Here is a 20,255-nt window from a genome sequence, read left to right on the forward strand (position 1 = left end):
GAGGAGCGTGAATAAACAGAAGCGTGGGGGTGGGGGGGGGGGATCTAGAAGCAACAGCCACCCCATTAGAAAAGTGGAAAGATGGCATTTAAGGAGTTAAGCAGTAGGCAGTGCTATAGGCCTGCAAATAGCAGTGTGCAGCTGCAGCAAGGAGAGCTGGATAGAGATGTTAAGTAACGGAGCTCAGAAAGCCTCAACTGCACCAGTAGCTGGAATCTTAGCTACAGGGCAAGGCTTTCCCCCCTCCCCCCCCCCCCCCCAGCCAGTGACATCAGAGGCAGCGGTTGGCATGAAAAGCATCCCGGGGGAAAGCAGGAGTGGCAGGATGGACAGAGATTCTGGGAAGCCTCCGTCTAGGTTGCATGAGGGGGAATTGCAGTGACAGCTACTCCAGCGCTGCCATCCTTCCTGGAGACGCGGACTCTGAGACACACACAGGCACAGGCTGGGGCTGCTGCATTTGGGGGGACGGTCACTCCCTCCTGCACACGCTTACTTTGCTGGCGCCTTGGTGGAACGCAAAGCAAATGCCCTTCTGAGCAGGGCGGCGAGTGGAAAGAGAGGGTCCCGGTAGCAAAGGCAGATCCTGTACAATGCTGTTGGAAGGACCAAGGGGGCACACAAAGCAGCCGTGGACTTAACCCGGAGGGGAGGAAGCTGGCGCCCTGGCAACTGACCTCTGTGGAGTTTTGAAGTGACTGCACAGCGCTCAGGTAAGGGGAGAGGAAAGTGAGCCGTGCTGGGGCTGGTTATGCTCGGGCTGATGGAGAGATGGCTTCTTTTATTTTATTTTTAATGCTGAAAGCATTAACAGAAGATTGTTTGCCAAAAAAATGTACATAAGGCTATTGCGGGGAAGCAGGAGAGGCCGGGTTACAGGGATTACCAGAGGCCAGAGGGTTACTGACAAAGTTTCACTTTGGGCTGCCAATAAGCTGCTCTTTGGAAGGGGAATTTGCTCCGTTATCTTCCCCCATCTGCATTTAGCCGTACGGGAGATGCTTTCAGGACCTTATTAAAAATGCCGAACGTGACAAATGATGGACAGACAATTGCATTTCTACTCACAGTTGTCCCCATTTAAAACAAAAAAACGCCACACTGGAAATGACCTGAGTGTCTGTTTCTGCTTCTCAAAGCTGAGAGTGGGGAAGGAGAGGAGACAAATCATTTGTTAATCTATAACGAGCGTTTTATGCTGTCTGTGTAATTAAGTTAGAAATCGATATGTGAGAGCTTCCTGGCTCTGAAAGGGTTAAAGATCCTTTGCAGGGAGGTGTTAATAATTCTATTATTGTCCGTGATTTCTCACCATATCCTGCTGGTTTAAAAAGGGCTCCTAGACTTGGAGAAGGGGGAACAAAAATCTCTCTCCTTAGACTTTGTGCAGGAACATTCGCAGCATGGGAAATTGGAAAAAACTGGTAATCCTTTCAAATGAACTTTCCTGATTCATTCTGCATCCCGGCTGATAACTTCTTAGAATTTTTTAAATATATACATTAAGAAAAAGGGGATAGTGAGCAGACAGTTAAATAATAATATGAAGGTTACCTTGAGCCTAAGATTAGAAAAAAATAAATAAAAGGAAGTCTCTGCTTCTTCCAAAGGGGCACGATTTAATAAACTTTCTCTGCAAATGCAGTAAGCCCATCATGGGTTTGAACTGAAATATTTGGATGGGCAAACTTTGGAGAAGGGACGAGACTGAGGTGAGGCAAGAGGGTAGTACGTTGTAGGGCAGAGAGCAGAGATGCTTAAAAAGCCGGCTGGAGCCCTTGGAAGCATGAGATGTCGGATACACTTCGGTGACCCTTCCAGTCCAGATTGCTCCTTATGGCACCATTGGCAGCTGTAAGCTGGGGAATCTCCACTTGCTGGTTTACTCTGCTCAGATTATTTTAACAAAACATGAACAGGGTTCTACAGGGACCACCTGTCTGGAAGCATCATCCCCAAATTAATCCCTTTGCTCTTATTGCAAATGGAAGAGTCTTTCCCTCTGAGTTCCACTAGAGTTTTGCTGAGCTATTGTTTTAATAGGCAGCCCCTTTTGTATGATTCGTGAAAAAACTAGCTTGACAAGCTACATTGCAAATGAGTGGCTGGCTCTCCATTCATCTGCCATTGATGGTTGTTATTATTTATGGCAAATGCAGTTCAGTGCTCAGGAGAGGGCAAGAACTGTGCCGTGAAAGAACATTCTCCTCCAAGTTTTGGGCAAAGCACTGGGAAGCTATGCTGATATGTAAGGTTAGAGCGTTATGTCTGTCTGACCCTAGGGAGCCAAAAAATATAGCCTTGGAGAAATGCGAGATAGAAGAGCATCTACTTCCCGCCCCGGCAAATTGCAGGGTTGTCTCTGTTGTCTCTATATGTCTCCAGTACAGTTGTAAAGGTCCCAACCACTTGCCTTGTCTTGCATTCTGCACTGAAGGTCCCCCGGAAATCACACATGAACCCTTGTCCTCTTCACTCCCAGCAAGGGCATGAGACACGGGAGCTGTCTTCTCCCTAAAGGTGAACGGCCACCGTTTTTGCTCCAGGCACATCCAGGCAATCTTCCCAATGACTTCAAGAGGAGGTTTTCCTGTGTAAGGCCTGCAGGAGTTGGCCCTGTAGCCATGGCTGGTCCAAGAAACACTAAGGCCAGGTCTGATGGCTGGGGCTGCATGTTCTGAGACCGACTCTGCGATGTTACAATTGATCTCCCCGCAGAGAACGGGCTTCAGGTCCTGTGTGTATGATCCACCTGGACATTTTTATCCTTAACCCATTACTGCCAAATAGGGATCAAGGGGGTTCATGTTCTCTGTCATTTGCTATTGCCATTTCACCACTTACCCATATGCTACAGCCAGAGCTGGGATCCCAGCTCTCGCCACGCAGCAGGAAGGCAGCTAGTCTCCTCCCGCTTTGTAGCAAGCAGATATGAGATGGGGAGGTAGCATGCCACCTGCAGAAGCCCAGGGTACCAGTCTGTGACATGGGTGGAGACAGCAGGAGGGCCTGCAGGCAGGGACATGAAATTTCACTTTTCATGGGAGCGACCTTTCTGGTGGCGAACAAACCGCTTTACTTTTTGGTCTTCCTCAGGCCTTAATCAAAACACATTAGGGGCCCGATTCTGATCTCAGAATGGTGTCTATCTGGAGTAACTCCTCTGAAGTGACTGGAAAGCTGGTGAAAATGAGATATCAGAATCAGCCCTGGACTCCTCTTTAACAACTGGCAGCTACTGTGTTAATGCCCAGGTAGGGTGCATTAGCCTGTTACTCTGGGGTGCAGTGGAAAGGGGGTAGATTGGCTGGTGAGTGCATACATTTCGTATTGCTAGATACACCCCTTGCTCCACAAGGTTTGAGGTTGCTTCCAGGGCAGTTCAGGGCCTGGCCACCAGCCCAGCTGTTTGCATGGGCTTGTTAAAGTTAAAGTCACTTGTCAGCGAGGAGAGAAAACTTCTGGCACAATTTGGACAGTGCTGGAGGTGAGCCTGAGCAACTATGTTGGATCCAGGTCTGTGTCCCCAAATTTCAGGTTTGTTTGGTTCTGATTTGCCCGACTGTAGAGACAGAGGCACGATGCTCCGGTCTGAATCTGAACTTCTTCAGGGATTAGAGGCGTCTGAGCTCAGATTTTCGTTTGGGCCTGTGCCTGGTACAAATTGATATAAACTCAGTGAAACCCCTGGATGGACACGGAGGGGGCTGCTGTGATATGTACAGTCTGCTGCCTGGTGGTCACGTATCTGTGTGTGTGTCATGCAAGGCAGTCAGCTGGTACTGGTTGAACCTTGTGGCTTAGCATTCCTGGACATACTCATTTTCCAAAGTGAATAATCCCTGCAGTTTGGGCATCTCTTGCTGCCTGACTGTAATTGACAAATGCTCTAACCTGGTGTTTTTTCAGCTAGTTAATGTGGGACAGCGCTGCACTGGACCTGCTCCAGGCGATGCTCTGATGCACGCGGTACTCCGTGGCTCTCTCCCATGCCATTCTTCCAGCTCCTCTTTGCAAGAAGCCCCAATTTAATAGGAATTGCTGAATAAACTCATGGGCGCTGAAAGCTCAGGTATAATTTGATTAAGTGCATCGGGGAAACAGGCAGCCCAAGATACAGAGCAACACCTTGGCATAAAGATTTCTAATTAGAATGAATTTGCTTTGCTTAAATAAACAAATCAGGAGAAGAAACTGTCAGTTGCTAAGCGCCCCACTGGGTCTCATCTCGCCAGTACATCACATCGTGCTGCAAAGGATTCACAGCAACTCTCAGGTGGCTCAGGCACACAAGCAGGGCTTGAGTACCCCCTGTGGGTGCAAATTTGCACCTCTGTGTACCTGAAGAGCAGCTGCAGAGAAGGGGAATTCACTCCCTGGGGGAGCCCCGCCACAATCTCTCTGTTGCCTTCTGCTGGGAGAGAGCAGCTTTCAACTCCAGCTGGCCCCACCTGATGGAGGCTGATGAGGAGATGCAATGATCTAACTGTTCCCTGTAGTACCGTGGTTGCTTTGTGCATTGCATAAGTCAGCTTCAGGGCCCCCACAAAAGACGGGTTACTGTGACTCTCTTTCAAATGCAGTTTCCACTACCAGCCCTGATGGAACCCAGGCAGTGAACCTGGCCTCTTATCTAGATTTAATAAATAATGATTGCATGTTACAGTCGTGCCAGCCTGGGGTGCTATAAAGCTCTAGTAACCAGGAGTTGGAGATACCCCACCTCACTCCATAGGGAAAGGTGGCCTGCAGATCCTGCTGCCTTACCACTGAAAACTTTAACCTTGTCAAATCTTCTAGGCTATGTAGGGGTGGACTAGGTTAATGCTTGGATAGGAGACCACTAGGAAGATCCCACGTATTATCCAGGATGCGTCTGAGTCAGTACTAGACAAAAGCCCTACCGTGGTAATAGCTGGCACTGTGCTGTTGGAGTTGTATTTTAGATGAGATAGAAATCCAAACTTAGTGGATGTCAGAAGGAGTCATAAAAAATACAAATTTCTTCCAAAACTGGATCTCCTTCTCTCCCCATTTTGTTGTGCATTAGCAAAGAGGCCCACTTCCATACATCACTACAGTGTGCAAGCTTTTAGTGCAAAAATAGGGCTTATTTGGAAGCCATCTTAAACGTGTGGCCAGAGTTTTTGGAATGGTGCTAAAGATGAGATTTGAACTCCCCTGGATTTCAGGTGCTTTGTTTACCAAGAAAAGAAGGTGATTGACATTCTAACATGCAGGAGCCCTGTATTGGAGGCAATCAGAACTGCTCACCTAGGGCCCTGTTATCTCCAGTAGCAGGGCCGGGTACTTTTGGAGGAGTTCGATCCCTGGTGCGAAGCACAGTAATGAATATAAGGCTCTGTGGTGGCCGCAGATTTCTTACAATATATTTAATAAAGAAATTCTTTTTTGTGCAGCAATTGCACACTCTTTCTCTTCATGTTGTATCTCAATTAAATACATTTAAAAGTGCACATTCATTAGCAAAAGAACCCAATTGGACCACTCATCAATATGTCATTGTGAGTGATGCCTTTTCCTTTCAGGGTCATGCACCATCAAATCTTCTGATTCATCACCATCATGAATCTCTTCTAACAACAAAAACACGGGGCTAAACTAGACTCTCACTCACAGTGGTCCTTAAACCGAAGGCAACTTGACACGTTGTTAGGTCTGCTACACTCGAGTAGTAGCCAAAATACTCTTTTTTTTTTTTTTAAAGAAAAATCTAGTCTGTAAGAAACTCTTCTTCTGATTACTTTAGTTTTAAGAACACTGATAAAAAGAACGTCTCCTGCTTGAAATGGTATTTTTGCTTGCACAGTGCTGTTCATAATCTTAGATTACTGAAATCTGGGGAAAGACTCTGCGTCTGAGAACTAGAGAAGTGAGGTTTTATAGGTGAGATTAGTTTTGTCTCCTTTCCACTTGGAGAGGTTTGGGGTCAATTGGAGACACCACTCATTTGACCTTCACATGCAGTCTTAAGGAGGAACATTTCAATGATTACTGAAAGGGATTTATCATCTACTACCTGGTAGGAAGCTGAATTAACCAAAATCTTCCACAATCTTCTACTGGAACTTCCATTAAATGGCTTACTCCCCTTCCTTAGTAATAAAGTCCAATACTCCAACTTGCCCAAGGTTTGCTCAACAAAACAATGTTATTTTTAGATACACATTAGTGGCTTGATTTCAGCATTAGGTCTTAAAGTGAACACCAGAAATTAGACTTCTGTTTTGTTGTCAGTTCCATATTAGGGTGCTGCTCCTTGATTCCTGATGTCTATAAAGCATGCGTCTGATCTGCAGCTGGTATAAATTGTCATAGGTCAATTGATGGGCCTATGACAATTGACACCAGCTGAGGATCTGGCTGCATATGTATTTCTCATATAACCTATATAAAATAGAACCAAGTTTTCACGTTATAGGAATCCAGGTGTATTTTATAAGAATCTGTCCTTGACTTTGTCATTTTTTTCATCATTAAAACAGTCAGTATTTGTATTTACAAACCTGGAGCATTAAGGGGGTTCGTGTGCCCTGTGGGGTGAATTGCATCAAATAACACTGAGGTCCTGCAAAAATAACCCCCCAGATTGTTCCCTTCCTGTAGGGAGGAGGGAATTTGGAAAGCTTCAGAATTCTATCTGGATATTTTAAGTCAGAAAGCAAGAGATTTGCAGGGAATGGTGCAATGGCTCAGAATCCAGCAATGTGTCCATTAACCCAGAAAAAGGGATAACAAGCCAGGCTAGAATGACCTCCATTTTTCAGCTCTATTTGCCTGTATTTCTACATTGCCTACCCTCAGTTAAAGGTAAAGGCCACTCTCTCTCTCTCTTCTGCAGCCTGCTAAACGCAAGCAGGCTGCTGACCCAGCAAAAAGAATGCCAAGGGAGCAATGGGCCCTGGCTCCTAGTTAAAAAACAGATCTACTCCATCCACCCTGGTGATGCTAGCAACACATCCTTGTATTCAACTTTCTTGCTATAACCAGGCGTCATTTCCACTTTGAGGGTCAGGATCTCTCCTCCGCGAGGGGCCCTTTGCGCCATTCTGGTGATGCAAGCAAAGGGATCAGCAAGCAGCCAGATCTTCCAGGTATTCCTTTGGGGTCCTGCCCTTCCAGCTGCTGGCATGAGAGTTGGGTCAGGGAGGAGGGCAGAAGGCCACTGTGCTCTGGTGATTCCCAGCTGGTGAACAGCCCCTTCTGGGCCATAGCCGGCGGGTGTACTTCAGAGCAGTCCTGAGACGTAGCACTGACCGTGTCATCTGGGAACCACGAACAGCTGCTTTGAAGTCTCTGCTACTCAAACGCCCCGGACGATGAATGGAACTTTGGTCATAAAAGTTTGTAGAGCATTGATATAGCCATCTCTCTCCCATGTCACCCAATGTGTTAACAGCTGATCAGATTGACCAAGGGGATTGGGGTGCTGGGGTTCCCCCCCCACACACACACATGTTCTTTAAGTCTGAATTACTGTCAGGTGAGACTGGATTTGATTCAGCCAGTGTCTCCAATCGGCCAGGCCGCAGAAGGGGAAAGTATCATTACTAGAAAGCTTGACACTGTAATGCCTCTTTATGCTAGGTTAAGAACAGACAGCTAGCTCCACCCCACCCAAGAGAGATCAGTCTTTAAATAATGAATCCAATGGGAGAGTTGGTCCGACTGCCTTGGGCAAGGTTCACACCTGCGGTAATCATTGCAGCCTAACTAGACTGCGTGCTAGAGATGTATCGCAGTTGAGGGGACTAATTCAAGATGCATTTTTTAAAAGTGTCTTTTTTTTTGGTCAAGAGCAGATCAGACCAGACCAGATCTTGAATTTATTTGTTATTTGAACATAGTGTCTGGGAAAAGGACTTGGTCTGTAGTTTGTTTGCCGGCAGTTTGCTGTGAAGCATTGTGGCCTAGTGGCAAGAGCAGAATTGCTGGGTTCTATTGCGAGCCTGCTGCATGACCTTGGACAAGTCACGTCACGGCTCCGTGCCTCAGCAGTCCCCACCTATAAAATGATCCTCACCTCTGTCGTAAATCACTTTGAGATCTACAGATGGGAAGGCCTATGCGAGCGTAACCCACACACCTCTTGGGTGTGGTGTTCTGTCTCCTCTAGTGGAACCAAGACCACTTAGAGATGAAAGAGTCTGCTACAGCCTTCGCTAAGAGCTACGTGGCTTTTAGCTCATGCAGAAGAGGCTCATGAATTTAGCTCCAGAGATCCCAAGTTGAATCCTGCCCACAGATGACCGCGGTCTGTCGGTGTTACCTAAGAGCTAGGTATTATTATTATGAGCGTTCAATATTTAATAGTCCAGGTCCAAACTGTTTGAGTGGACCCCATAGGTGCAGTATTGCCAACTCCAAGCATCAAAAAACCATGAGTCAGTCCTCCAAAAATCATGACATTTACTTAGAAATGACGAATTAAAAAAATTGGGGCTCACTTTATTCCTTTTCTGATTTCTCGACCTTTAGGGTGCACCTGAGTCACGGTTTTAAGCTTCTCTGGGCTAGAAATGTCCTTTATTTAAAACGGCAGCTGAGCGTCTCCCCTAGTCACATGAATCCAGGAACTGGGGCTTTCAGAAAAACATCCAACCACGCGCGAGACTTGCGATAAAACAGCAAGAGTTGGCAACGCTGCACAGGTCACGTGACCTGTTGCAGAGACACAGTTCCCAATATAAAATTGCAGTGCAAGTGTTTTCCCTCCCTGGTCAGCTGGGTCACAGGTGTGTATGGTTTAAGAGAGAGGCTGGGGAAAAGAACCGAAACAAAGTGTTTTTTTGGGAGGTGGGGCCACCTGTATCCAGCTGTAGGGGAGGTAGGTGCTCCTGAATGAGGCTGCCTTGAAGTTTTGTTGGATATTTAGACAATATGGTGAAAGATGTATATGATCTGAAGAGAAACCAGAGTATTTAGGCAGCAAATAATAAATAAGACAGTAAATATCATAATGCCACTGTATAAACCCACAGTACACATGTACTGCATGGAGTTCTGGTCGCCCCATGTCAAGAAAGATACATTAGAATTGGAAAAGGTACAGAGAAGGGCAACAAAAATGAACAGGGGTATGGACCAGCTTCTGTATGAGCAGAGATTAAAAAGACTGGGGATGTTCCACTTGGAAAAGAGACGACTGAGGGCGGAGATGACAGACGTCTATAAAATCATGACTGGGGTGGGGAAAGAGAATAATGAAGTGTTATTTACTCCTTCTCATAACACAAGAACCAGGGGTCACCCAATGAAATGAATAGGCAGTAGGTTTAAAACAAACAAAAGGAAGTACTTCTACACACAGTACACAGTCAACCTGTGGAATTCCTTGCCAGGGGATGTTGTGAAGGCCAAAAGTAGAACTGGGCTTAAAAAAGAATTAGATATGTTCATGGAGGATATGTCCATCAGTGGCTATTATGTAAGATGGTCAGGGATGCAACCCCATGCTCTGGGTGTCCCTAAGCCTCTGACTGCTTAAAAAAGAATTAGATATGTTCATGGAGGATATGTCCATCAGTGGCTATTATGTAAGATGGTCAGGGATGCAACCCCATGCTCTGGGTGTCCCTAAGCCTCTGACTGCTAAATGCTGGGACTGGACAACAGGGGATGGATCACTCAATAATTGCTCTGTTCTGTTCATTCCCTCTGAAGCATGTGGCATTGGCCACTGTAGAAAGACAGGATACTGGCCTAGATGGACCATTGGTCTGACCCAGTGTGGCCACTCTTATGTTCTTAGACAATGCAAGTTTTGCCTCATTCATTCTAATACACACAATATTACATTACTTTCTGGTCCTGATTCTATGGTGTACCCAAGGAGCACGTGGTGCAAGTCTGAGGTGGCAGGGGACAAAGGTGTCTTTTGAAGCCACCTTTTGTCCCTCCCTCAATTCTAGTGTCATGGCAAGGAGTCACCGGGCGGGGGCACTCTTACACATAATTTTACATGCTATTTTTCTTAGTGTGTGAGCAAATGTTCAGTCTTGGAAGAAATGTTGTGCTGCTAATGTGGGGATGTGAATTTTTAGGGGGAAAGGTTTTGCTGCAAACTGCAAGGAAGTTTGTTCTCTGCCTTAATCTATCTAACTAAAGTCAGTCCCTGGGGCAGAACTGAGCACTGGTGTTTGGGCTGACAGGTTTGCCTGCATGCCGTTGATCACCACCTCTGTTCAAAGACTAGCGTATACAGTGTACAATAATCAATTGAAATGAGAAAATACCCTGACTTCACATCCCTGATTTCTCTGACTCGTTGGAGGTGTTCAGCATTGCGGTGACCAGACAGCAAGTGTGAAAAATCAGAACGGGGGGTGGGAGATAATAGGAGCCTATATAAGAAAAAGACTCAAAAATCGGGACTGTCCCGATAAAATTGGGACATCTGGTCACCCTAGCTGCAACGAAAGGCTGAAGTTCATACCGCAGCACTGAAGGAGCAAGCAGAAAGTCTACCATCAAGGCCTTGCCCACATTTGACATGCTTGGGTTTCACCTCATAGAAATCAAGGACACCATCATGTCCTTCCAGCTGGCAATACTCTTGAAGAGTGCGATCTCCATAGCACAATCGGTTCTTCCTCTAGAAACTTGACCGTGATGACCTGACAAAGACAGAATTTTCGTTTCGTATCTGCTCAGATATCTGACATTGGACTTGAGCATAGTCAGGCGTACCCTGGGAGAGCTGCCATCTCTTCCTGGGAAAATGTGTCCTGGGGAGTTTTCAGTAGTGACAATGACAGTTCCCTTCTAGCTTTAAACTCTTCTAACACATCTAACCACAGGACCTGTCTGCGCTGCAGCCCGGGGAGCAGTCTGATGTCAGCTCTTTCGGCTCTTGTAGCCTGTCTCCCGGCAGAGCCAGCTCAGTGATCAACTCATCCCTCACAAACTGTAGCAAGAAGTCTTGAAAACCTCAGGCTGTCTGGCACTGAAGAGTAACCCCCCTGCGGGTTCTGCAGGCCATTCAAAGCCAGATAGCCTGCCCATGGCCATGGGCAATGCAAACCCCTAGCTGAAGGGTGAAGACCCTTGGGCCCAGATCCTCCAACTATTTTCATTGGGCGATGGGTGCTTAAATACCTTTGAGGATCTGGTCTGTTTCTCTATGGCTGCTTCTTTCACTTCGAGGCTGAGGAGATACAGTACAATGACTCTTTGACCATGGTGTGTAACCCAGCCCTCTCGTGAGTATCCCACCAGGGGAGCCTATGTCTGCCCATCTCCGTCCCAGGGATGACACAATGAAATGCTGTGTAAAGGCCTCTGGGATGCGCTATCATGACAAAGCCAGACTAAAGGGAACCCGGGACTAGCCAGTCCCACGCCCGCTTAGCCAAACTTGAGTGCTAGAGGCCAGATATCAGAGACATTACTGCTGGCCTTGACATACGATGACTAGGCCAACGACCAAGCCAGCTGGTGTCTGAGGCCTAACCTTACACAACGATCTAGAGGCGTATGGTGCTGTGCGGCCTGTTTGACGGCTGGGCTCTAGCCCACCTTGCTGCTGTCAGTGGGTTGGCTGCTGGTGCTGACTCTGCCCCAAAGTGCTCTCCTCCTCCTCCGCTAGCCCGGGGCCTGGCCCTGCCTGCTGTGGGCCCTGATGCAGCCTGCCACGTCCTTTCCTGCCCGGCTGGCTCTGGCGTTGCGTCAGGGAGATGCTGGCTCTTCTCTCTTAATCCTCTTGCTTCCAGTCCACCAGAGCCCGTTACACAGTAAACAGCATGTTTAACCTGGTGCCCAGCTCAGTCCTGACTCCCTGTCTAAGAGGCTTGCTTGTGAGCTAGCCTAGCGTTAACGTACTCTGTCTACTGCACACGTTACTCTGACGCTCGTGGCCCAGGCAAACGGGCAGACACTCACCCCTCCGAGTGCTGGAGCGCTCGGTGAGCCACCAATGTCACCTCCCAGCATCCTCCGGTTCCTGGGCTCACTCCTCTTTCATAGCAACAATTGCTGGAGGAGGGCAGCTCTTTTCCTGGTCTCTCGCCACAGTTTTCTGCCAGCCCCTTGTCCTTTTCTCTGATTTTTCCAGTGCTTTCTTTTCCTTGGCTGCTGAGGGAAGACTGAGTGACTCAGACCCCCTCCAGCATGCACTGTTCACTGCCTCTACAAAGGAATCTGTCCAGAGGCGTCTCCCAGGTTGCCAGCTCCCCTCAGGACTTTGCCTTCTCTTCTCCAAGTGGATCTGGCTGTGAGATCTCACACAGATAAACACCTCCTTCCCGCTTGCCTGCATGCCTAACTGCTGTGTGCTGATGGTCTCATTTTGGTTTAGCAATTTGCTCTTGTGCCTTGACTTCTTGCACAAGTGTCCAGCGTTCACTACGCCCACTGCTTGCTGCAATCTAAATTCTCTCTTTGATGCAACACAGCTGGCCGTTCTGCATCAATACTTCCCACATTGAGACCTTTACATCAGCTTTAAACAGCGATGCCTCAGCTCATCCTCTCCTTGAAAGACAGCCAAAGGCGTCACTGGGACTGCAGTGGCCAGGAATTTCACCATATCATCTTACAGGCCGTGGGCTCCTTGGGATAGCCGCTGAGGTTCCCTTGCTGAGGATGTCTGTCCGTCAGGGAGGAGGGCTGTCTCTCTGATCTCCCCCGGGCAGATGGAACACTGCCTGCACGATGTTCTCTCAACCATCCATACACAGTAAACATCTGAAACATGCGTAGGTGTCTGATTAATACACATGGAACCTAGTCACTCCAAAGCAAGACTTGTGCTGTAGCCATGGTGCTGAGGAGGCTCAATGTGGGGGCGCATGAGATATCTGTGCTCACCAGCGTCTTGGAGACCCAGGCAATAATTCCACTGCTAGGCCTAATGTACTGGCTAAGAGTGAGACCAGGCTCCAGGGCCTCAAAGGTATTTAGGCACCTAACTCCCATTGAAATCAATGGGCGTGGCACCTTGGAGGATCTGGGCCCGTGTCTCCATCTCGGTCATATCGGCAGGACTTTGGCCTAGAGCTCAAGACCAGGGTCCAATCCCTGGCTCAGTCACAGATTTCCTTTGTGCCCTTGGCAAGTCAGTTAGGGCTTGTCTACACTATGGGGGCTGCTGGTAGCTATGCTGCCGCAAACCCATAGCGTTGATGCATCCTACAGCGGTGGACAGGGGTTTTCCATTACTGCAGGTAATCCACCTCCCTGAGCAGCAGTAGCTAGAATGCTTCCGCTGGCCAACTGCGTGTACACCAGAGCTGAGTTCAGCCAGGCTACGGTGCTCAGGGGTGTGAATTTGTCAATCTAAATGGTTAGTGTATTCCAGGCCCTAGTCCACCCTATGCCTCAGTAACCTGTCTGTAAAATTGGGGTCCCAGGGGCGTTGTGAAGATAAATACATTAATAATTGGGAGGCGCTCAGGTGAAGAGGCAACCTAAGTACTTAGATCTATACAGAATCGGTTCCCTTTCGGCAGTGTGGAAATTCAATTGCACTGGTATTTACCATCAGTATAGCCGGATATCTGCTAACAGTACAGGGATGAGCCCTGCTTTTTGGGAGATATGGGATGACACTATGGTGCTGAGCAGGCTGGGGTCTCTGGATACCAATCCCCTAAAACACTGTTTAATGTTGGACCGTGACTGGGTTATGTTGGGACATTTATTCCATCTAAATTAATACAACAGGTATCTCCCAGACCTCCTGCCTGGAGAGCTTTGCAGTCCCTCCCTTGTTTAGTCATGATCTTTCCCCGTCCTCCCTGCCTGGGGCAGCTCCCCTGGTCCTGGAGTCTTCCCTGTAGGACTTTTCCTCACTCTGCAAACTTCCCCCTTCATTGCAGCCTTCTGCTGTGCTTTATAGGGCAGTCACCCTGATCACTCCCAGGCATGGCTTATTCTGCTATCGGCTGGCTAGCCCCAGCCCTAACGGGGCGAGTCACCCTGTTACAGGGCTGATTCCACATTGTAGAGAAAGGTTCCACAGGCTGTTTTTACATTTGTCAGTTACAGGATTTTTATATATATATGGCTGAAATCCTGGCAGTGGCAAAACTACCATTAACTTGGATGTGACCAGGATTTCACCCAAGGAGTTTTTAACTTGTGTAAAGGAAACCATTTCTGACAAGAGAAAGCTGAAGAAACACTAGGGGCAACTCTGCAAAATGCTGTTTTTGTCTTTATCCTTTAACCAGCAACAGTCTCTCCCAATTGGGATCCAGCTGTAATGCGACGTGCATGCAAATTCTAACGGGCCTACAGAGTAGATACCGTGAAAACCACGAAGCCTGGAAAAATGCAGACGGACAGCCCATCTGATTCAATAGCTGCCTCATTTGAGGAGCTCCCATTTGGGTCTAAGCAGCCCCCTTGCAGGGAAGCATATGCCATCAGAGGGAGATGACAAACAGCGCTTCTCCACTTGCATCCCAGAGTGCACCTCTCTCGTGAGGCAGGCTTACTGGGATTGCTGACACAGCTAGGCATCTGCTGTGTGGGCAAGTGGAAACAGGCCTGGGAACATAGACCTGCACACACTGTCCTCTCCAGTAGGGGAGAATTTGGACACATTCTGCTCTGGTGAAGCTCTGTTCTGCTGCTTGCTGGAGAAAGCAGGAAGGCTGTTCTTCGGCTAATGTGACAGAGAGACTTGTCCTGTTTGCAATTTCATATTCCAGCATGCTAATATTATATTTGTATTATGGTTATTCATTTACATTAATGAAAACAAACATTGATCTAAGATGTTGTCCACTGCAGCACAGTGGAAGGTTGCTAGTTTAATGCAATTAGCCCTTCTTAGAAAATGATAGAGAATCTTTGCTCTTTCCAGAGACATTTTCAGGCCCTGTTAAAGGAAACCCAAGTACTGTAAGCTAAGATAACACTAATGGAAAGTGTCAGATAACACCAGCTTGTGGTTGTTACTGGGTAATTAAAATAGTAATACAGTAATATATTGGTACATTACAAAGGGCTGTCTACAGTTACCTGTTGCTGGCCCTGGCTTGAATTGTAAATTAATGCATTCTTATTTATATTATTACAGTGATTTCAGTGTTACTGTTACCCTGGCTGTTTTAAACCGTCTGATCTGAATACATTGTATCCTGTATAACATTCTGGATATACCTGGCTATTTTCTTTTTTCCTTTATGAGTCACCTTTTCACTTGCAAGGTGCATTCATCGTATGGCAGGATGCAATGTGCTTGCATTGAATTGCAGGCAATGGAACAGAACACAATCCAAACCCAGACCTTCGGGCAGGTAGATAGCTTGATGAAATTCAGCCCATTGCAAAGCAAATTACAATGCACGGAAAGGGAGACTGGCATGCAATCTTCAGGCCCTGTGCTCGGTTTAGCTCAAAGAAACTGGGAGGAGTGGTAGATACGCTGGAGGGGAGGGATAGGATACAGAAGGACCTAGACAAATTGGAGGATTGGGCCAAAAGAAATCTGATGAGGTTCAATAAGGATAAGTGCAGGGTCCTGCACTTAGGATGGAAGAATCCAATGCACAGCTACAGACTAGGGGCCGAATGGCTAGGCAGCAGTTCTGCGGAAAAGGACCTATGGGTGACAGTGGACGAGAAGCTGGATAAGAGTCAGCAGTGTGCCCTTGTTGCCAAGAAGGCCAATGGCATTTTGGGATGTATAAGTAGAGGCATAGCGAGCAGATCGAGGGACGTAATCGTTCCCCTCTATTCGGCATTGGTGAGGCCTCATCTGGAGTACTGTGTCCAGTTTTGGACCCCACACTACAAGAAGGATGTGGATAAATTGGAGAGAGTCCAGCGAAGGGCAACAAAAATGATTAGGGGTCTAGAACACATGACTTATGAGGAGAGGCTGAGGGAGCTGGGGTTGTTTAGTCTGCAGAAGAGAAGAATGAGGGGGGATTTGATAGCTGCTTTCAACTACCTGAAAGGGGGTTCCAAAGAGGATGGCTCTAGACTGTTCTCAATGGCAGCAGATGACAGAACGAGGAATAATGGTCTCAAGTTGCAGTGGGGGAGGTTTAGATTGGATATTAGGAAAAACTTTTTCACTAAGAGGGTGGTGAAACACTGGAATGCGTTACCTAGGGAGGTGGTAGAATCTCCTTCCTTAGAGGTTTTTAAGGTCATGCTTGACAGAGCCCTGGCTGGGATGATTTAACTGGGAATTGGTCCTGCTTCGAGCAGGGGGTTGGACTAGATGACCTTCTGGGGTCCCTTCCAACCCTGATATTCTATGATTCTATGATTCTAAGGGTCCCGTATGCAAAGGCCATTCTCCCAGCACTCACAGTTGTGCTAGCTGCAAGCAGCACCCCAGGGCTTTTCGGACTTTACTGGGGATTGCTGGAGTGTAGGGACCCCCCAACCTCTGGCAACACCCCCTACACAGGGCATGGAGATAGGTTTGCACAGAGCCACTACATCAACCTTCCACCCCAAAGGGAATCCGGCTGTAAGGCTTCTTGTTACTGCCACAGTGGCACAGATCAGCTGGAGCAGCATGGAGAATCTGGCCCTTTATATTTCTGTTTCCTTTCTCTGACTGGATAAGGAGGTCAGTGGGGCTATTTCCTAAATAGGGCTGCACATCATAAGGTCAGAGAGTCGTTTTAGTTAATATTTCATAGCTGAACTTGGATCCTTAATGGGACCCTTCGTGCCTACAGAGCTGGATCTCCTGAGAACAAGCTTTGTAGCAGACCAGCACCTCCCCTCCAGTCCTGGCCCAAACTAGAAAGCAGGGGGACGGTGTGAAAAATTCAATATAACCCACACAACAGAGTTGCCTGGAAGCTTTTGAAGCAGATGCTGCTTTTGCATTCTTCCCCACCAGCCATGGCAAACAAACCTCTCCTGCTGCTTCCTGAGTGAATGAGTAACAGCTGGAGGTCCATTGTCCTCAGCCTGCAGCTTGGCACCCTGCTATGTCTGTCTTCACTGCAGTTAGCCAGGGCCGGGTTAGCTAGCCCAGTTGGGAGCATCCCCCTCTCCCGCCCCAGCAAGGCCCTACTTACATCTACTATGTCCTCACTGTTTCTGCGGTTCCCCTTGTAGGTCTGGGGGCATATCCTAGGGTTCTTTGTGCTGAGATGCTCTAGTATTCTTTCTCAGGCAATTGTGGGAAAACGTGTCTGTCCTTGGAGGGAATCAGAGAAAGGCATTGGAGGACGACCAGCATTTGGGTGACTTAGCCTGCGTCCTAACTTCAAAGAGGGCGGGTTCCAGCCTGAGTTAAATGGGAGCCTGGGGTCTAACCCATACCCCCAGCCAGCTAGCCTGGGCTTCAAGCACCTCCAAACCCAGCATACAGGTTTGTCTGTATGGATGGTAGCGGTTTGGGCTAAAAACCAGGTAGGAGCCCAGGTTAACTGGTCCGTGAAGACATACCTACAGCCAATGTCTAGTGCTGTGCACAAGAGGGGCATTGGGTTGCTGGAGAAATTCAATAGCATGGGACTGATTCAAATGAAACAGTTTCTTCACACGTGTTGAATTTCACCATCTATTTCCTATGTCTGCCCTGCGTTTCATCCCATATTTCACACATCCTTGCTGCATGTCTTTGCTACGGCTGACGTCAGAACTGAAATCCCACAGTTCCAGACTGCACAGGCTCCGAAAAAGTACTTGAGTGTTAGGGTACGTCTTCAAAGTAAACCCGGAACCTTCTGAGGTTAGGCACCTCGCGAGCAAAGTTTTCTTACATTGCCAGGCTTGGATTCACTTGGTGGCTAATTCAGGGCAGATCTTCCTTTTAAGTAAGCATTGATTATTATTACATCCTTCTCCCACCAGTGGTGGAGCACAGCGGTGAAACAAATCTCTTCCATCTCTCTTTGTTATTGGCTGCTGCTTCCATCTGTGATATGGTTTTGAGCTCGACTGTTCTGCCCGCCCTGCTAGGGGGTCTTCTGAAGGTTTCTCTTGGGCATCCTTGTCTCTTCACACCAGTTGGTTTCTACTTGACAGCTTCATGTGGGAGTCTGTGTGCTGGCTTCCGCAGTACATGCCCCATATATGCCCGATGCTTCCTTCCAATTTCTCAGGTCTCTTAGTTGGTGATAGTGTCTCCTTCCAATTACTTATTTTCAAACGCATCTAGTTTCCTATCTAACATCTCCTAGATCTCCAGCCCTTGCAGCTGTATGTTAGGACTGAGTAGAAAATTCTCCGGTTTGATTGCCATCCGTTGTTGAGTTTAGTGAATGCTGTGGATGCCTTTCCTATCCTCCATGCCACATCTTTCTTGAGGTCTCCCCTGGCTAGTGTGATGTTGCCCAGGTAAACGAACTGTTCTAGTTTCTTGATGGTTTTGCCTTTTAATGGAACGTTACTGCTTGATGACCGGGTTTCAAGGATGTTTGTTTTGGTGTCACTGATTACGAGCCCTACTTGGCCGGCTGTTTTCGCAAAGGTGTCTGTCTTTGTAGTTTTTGGGGGTGTCACTCAGGAGCATGTGAGTGAGCATCACATTTAAGGAAAAGCTATTGCAGAATCAAGCAGAGAATGAGGCAAGTATTGGAATTAACCAGAAGGGCTAGTTCAGTGATATTAAAACAGTATTCGGAGTAACAGCCGTGTGAGTCTGTATTCGCAAAAAGAAAAGGAGGACTTGTGGCACTTTAGAGACTAACCAATTTATTTGCGCATGAGCTTTCATGAGCTACAGCTCACTTCATCGTTAGCGCGCTCCTAGGGTCACTTCCTGATTGCTGCCGTGCACCTGCAGCAGCTTTCTGGATTTGGTCCGTTACGCACTGGCTGTGTGAGGCCGACACTGGGCTTGCTGGTCTGCCGAATTAAGCAGCCCAGTTAGGTGTCAGGTTTCCACTCTGGGTGTAGGAATGTAACAACATCCTACTAGCAAACTCGGTTGCATTCTTTGCATTGCAAGCTGATCTTTTGCAGGCACAAGACAAAGGAAAGCACAAAGAGCCTTTATGATACACCTTGTATGAACCGAGTCACCCACAGTTACCCACCTGTGTATTCATTTAGAGATAAGAAAGAAGGGCCATTTCTTTTCCGAAAGCCACTTTCTACCTAAGTGTATGTAGGCGCATGTACTTTCCCCATGCATACCGCATGCAAGGAATATTCTATTGCACAAAACTCGGACCTGGGAGACTATAGAAAATGCAGAAGCTATGAAACATTCCATCTCACCTGCTAAGAGGGGGGAGTTGGTTTGTTACAGATATTGTGTAATTCTGGTGTCAAGGACAAGGTGCAGGGTCGGTACATATCTTATGGGAAAAGATCATGTGAATAGATCTTTTGGCATGTAGCAGCCACAGGGGAAGCATTGCCTATGGTGCTCTAGGCCAGTGGTCCCGAAACTTTCTACCTTGCATCCCCCACTTACCCCATCCGCATCCCCCCCTCGGAGCTGGGGAGCCCCGGGCACGGGCTGGCAGCAGGGGCTTCATGCTCCCTTCCTGGCCCCTGTGGGGGCTGGCCCGGGCCCCAGCTGCGCCCCCCCTGAACCTTCGTCTGTGCCCCCCCAGGGGGGGCATGCCCCACAGTTTGGGGACCTCTGCTCTAGGCACTCAAAGAAGTAGCAATGCATCCCCTCTCCCCTAAGTAACAAAGAGGCAGAAACGCATGTTTATTTAGGCTGTCAGCTCTTTGGGGCAGGGTACATCTTTTGTTGTGTGTTTGTACAGCACCGAGCACAATGGGGGGGGGTGTCTCTAAGCACTATTGCAGTACAGACAATAATAATAATAATAATTAATAACGTTGTTTCCAGTCTTGAATGCAAGATGTAACCCTGCTGTAGGCCCTGATTTCTTTCTCCCTTGATGAGATCCCTTTCACAAATGGTTTTTGCACTGCTTCCAATACAAAGGGCATTACTGCTGCAAACCTGTCGTGAAAAATTCTGGCTGCAATTTGTTTTCAGTCTGGGTCTTCTTTCCAGTCAAAAATTGCCCTGGCATTCTCATGGGTTTAAGAATTCAATATCTTGGGAATATTTTCTGTGCCATCACATTACGAGCTTTTCCTTTGCAGTGTGGAGTAATGTGCATTTTTCTTCCACCTTTCAAACAGGCCTCACAGTAGAAATCCTCTGTGCTGTGTTTGCTTTCAGCAGGGCCTGGGCGAAATTCATGCCCCCCCCTGCAGTTTGGTTGCCTCTACTTCTGACCCAATCATCGCTATTATTTTGGCAGCAGAGTTTGTGCCACCGTTTCCACCTCAAATATTCCAAAGCCATGAATATCTTATCCTTTCACAAGCCAAACACAGTG

At 47.7% G+C, this 20,255-nt stretch overlaps 1 protein-coding gene across 2 annotated transcripts in view; it reads left to right on the plus strand.

The window, feature by feature from the left end:
• Positions 1-316: 316 nt before the first annotated feature.
• Positions 317-20,255, plus strand: part of WSCD2 (WSC domain containing 2) — a 132,940-nt gene continuing 113,001 nt past the window's right edge. For both annotated transcript variants that reach the window (XM_073313578.1, XM_073313579.1), the window contains exon 1: positions 317-713. The gene's annotated coding sequence lies outside the window, so the exon portion shown is untranslated. The remainder of the gene's footprint in view (positions 714-20,255) is intronic.

Source organism: Lepidochelys kempii, chromosome 15 (assembly GCF_965140265.1).
Source record: "Lepidochelys kempii isolate rLepKem1 chromosome 15, rLepKem1.hap2, whole genome shotgun sequence".
NCBI lineage: Eukaryota > Metazoa > Chordata > Testudines > Cheloniidae > Lepidochelys > Lepidochelys kempii.